Source organism: Bactrocera neohumeralis, chromosome 3 (assembly GCF_024586455.1).
Source record: "Bactrocera neohumeralis isolate Rockhampton chromosome 3, APGP_CSIRO_Bneo_wtdbg2-racon-allhic-juicebox.fasta_v2, whole genome shotgun sequence".
Taxonomy (NCBI): Eukaryota; Metazoa; Arthropoda; class Insecta; order Diptera; family Tephritidae; genus Bactrocera; species Bactrocera neohumeralis.
In genome coordinates this window covers 38,156,166-38,159,284 of record NC_065920.1, presented here as the reverse complement: position 1 = coordinate 38,159,284, position 3,119 = coordinate 38,156,166, and the positions used below count along the sequence as shown (strand labels likewise).

The 3,119-nt window shown below is 32.6% G+C and overlaps 1 long non-coding RNA gene across 1 annotated transcript; it reads right to left on the bottom strand.

Annotated features, from left to right (window-relative positions):
- Window positions 1–1,771: 1,771 nt before the first annotated feature.
- LOC126753505 (uncharacterized) lies at window positions 1,772–2,846 on the bottom strand. The gene is made up of 2 exons (XR_007666163.1): window positions 2,336–2,846; window positions 1,772–2,180 (listed from the first exon to the last, which is right to left on the bottom strand). It is a non-coding gene; the product is annotated as an uncharacterized LOC126753505 (long non-coding RNA).
- Between the last annotated feature and the right edge of the window lie 273 nt (window positions 2,847–3,119).

Sequence of the window (3,119 nt, the reverse complement as noted above, 5' to 3'; positions counted from 1 at the left end):
GTTTGTTTTTTATACATATATATTGCTTAAATACATTTGCTTTGTTTTAAGATAAGGTTGTTGTGGTATTCAAACTCAATGTTGTTTTGATACTTGTTTGTTCAGGATTGTTTGTTGTAGTTATAGTGCATATCAATTGTTCGAACTCAAGGATGTTTTAATGCATTCTGTTTACCGAAAAAAAGGTTGTTTCAATGTTTGTTACTATTATAAGGAATACGTTCCTTAACTCTCACCTCTGTTAAAATGAAATGTCTTCATTTCAAAACATCTAGGCTTGAAGTCGGCTTATGTAAAAGAATTAATTATTGTATGTGTTTGATTAATTGTTTGTGTTTATAATTTTTACCTTTTTATTTAAATAAATAATTATTTTTGCATGTTTCTTATGATGCTTTCTTTTCTCTTATAATTTAGTTTTTAATTAGCGTCAATTTTCTAAAATTCAAGAATAATTTTCCTTTTTTAGCTTGCCTTGTTTACGGTGCCTTTTCTTGGAATATTTGGCTGTGTTTGTGGAAATTTTCACTTTTCGTATGTGTTTGATTAATTTTTATACTCTCGCAACAAAGTTGCTAAGGAGAGTATAATAGTTTTGTTCACATAACGGTTGTTTGTAAGTCCTAAAGCTAAAAGAGTCAGATATAGGGTTATATATACCAAAGTGATCAGGGTGACGAGTAGAGTTGAAATCCGGATGTCTGTCTGTCCGTCCGTCCGTCTGTCCGTCTGTCCGCCCGTGCAAGCTGTAACTTGAGTAAAAATTGAGATATCATGATGAAACTTAGTACACGTATTCCTTGGCTCCATAAGAAGGTTAAGTTCGAAGATGGGCAAAATCGGCCAACTGCCACGCCCACAAAATGGCGGAAACCGAAAACCTATAAAGTGTCATAACTAAGCCATAAATAAAGATATTAAAGTGAAATTTGACACAAAGGATCGCATTAGGGAGGGGCATATTCGGGCATAATATTTTTGGAAAAGTGGGTGTGGCCCCGCCCCCTACTAAGTTTTTTGTACATATCTCGAAAACTACTATAGCTATGTCAACCAGTGATCTGCAGTGAATGAGTTAAACACAACTTTGAGCCACTTGCGAAAAATTGAGTATGAAGCAAGCAAATTATTCACGGAATGAGTATAAGTGTGAATACTGCTCACTTACAATTATGAGAGAGAGGGAGTTTTGGCTTGTGAGCTGCTTAGCTTGTATGAAGCATATATTCACAAGTGTTTGCTTATGAGCTCACAATACTTATGAATCTTTGCTTAGGATTCTCTGACATTCATGAATACAAAACACTTGTGAATATACGAAGAAGCTCAATTGTACGCAAGCCACTTGAGCCGTAACGATATGAACCAAAGGCTAAGAAATCCATTACGAAATTAGTAAGAGTTACTATTATATTATTGTATAACAACAAGGATTTTGTAACTGGTTCTAATAATGACTAGATATAATGAAATAAAAAAACTGGATTTTCATATTTTGTGTTAATTTTCTCTATTATTAAAAAAAATCACATATACATACATACTTACATTATTATGTTATCACTTATAATATTACATTTTATTTTATAAAATGATAATTCAGTTCCTTTCAATGGAATTAAAATTAAAAATAAAAATCACGTCAGTTTAATGGTATAAAAATTACATGAATTATTATCAAAAAACTAAATAACAAACTTCAGTTAATTTCGGTAAAAAATAAAAATAATAAGCATAAAATTTACTTCAAGATTTATGTACATACATAAGATTCAACTCCAAAGATACAAGTATATATTATAAGTATAGCTTCTAAATATATATTAAGATTGAGGTATTGCACAAAATTACTTCTCAATATCATTGTATATTTTTGTTTTTTAAGTTTCTAAGGTCTTATTGCCATATTAGTTAGTCTTAAATATTGAATTCAGGAATATTATTTTATCTACGGTTTTGGGTGCAAGTCGATTTCTTTTATCAGTTATTAAATTGCCTGCCAAGGAAAATACACGTTCAGACGCCGCACTACTTGCAGGTATAGTTAATATTTTAAGTGCAAGTTTTGATATGCTTGGAAAGTTAGCTTTATGTTGCTTCCACCATTGAATTGCGTCAAAGTCGTTATCAAATTGTATTCTTTCTGTAAAATATCGATCTATCTCATCTTCGATACGTTCCTGCGCGCCCATGTTTGAAATATTTGGAAAAAAGAAGTTCAGGTCATTTGCAGGTGAAGACGTATTTGATGTTGAAGTAATTGGTGAAGATGGAATTTGTGATAAGAAACAAAGAAGTTTCAGTTTTGTAGTTTTTACGAAGTCAATAAACTCACCCGTTCCTTTTAAAACCCCTCCGCGTAGGTATAAACTTCAGGGACTCATCTACCTATGCTCTCCAATTTCTAGAATGTAAGATAAAGCTTAAGAAAATAATTCAATAAAAGGATAATAAACAAAGAAGTTTCAGTTTTGACGTCACTACAATCGCGCGTTTCGTTCCTTTTAAAACCCCTCCGCGTAGGTATAAAATATATTTTGAATAGGCACGGAATTTGTGAATGTATTCATGAATAAACAATGAGCCACTTATTAGTGAATGTATTCATGAGCCTTTCAACTCATCTAATGGTAAGCAACGAATAGCTCAAACAATTGTATACAGAGAAGCAAGCCAAGCCAAGTGTGAGCGATAAGTGATTGTGAGACATATTCACACTCATTATTACACAAGCAAGCCATGTGATTGTGAGAAGATAATATTTTTAGTGAGAGCAAGTGTGAGTGAATATTGGGGGTGATTCATGAATATGAGAGTGTATTCATAAGCCAAGTATTCACTGCAGATCACTGATGTCAACCAAACTCTATGGAGTTATTTCCCTCAGGCATTTCCATATACAGTTCAAAAGAAATCGGATAATAACCACGCCCACCTCCCATACAAAGGTTATGTTGAAAATCACTAAAAGTGCGTTAACCGACTAACAGAAAACGTCAGAAACACTAAATTTTACGGAAAAAATGGCAGAAGGAAGCTGCACCCAGGACTTTTTTTAAAAATTGAAAATGGGAGTTTCAATGGAATTCGGCATATAATATTTTCTTAACACCCTGATG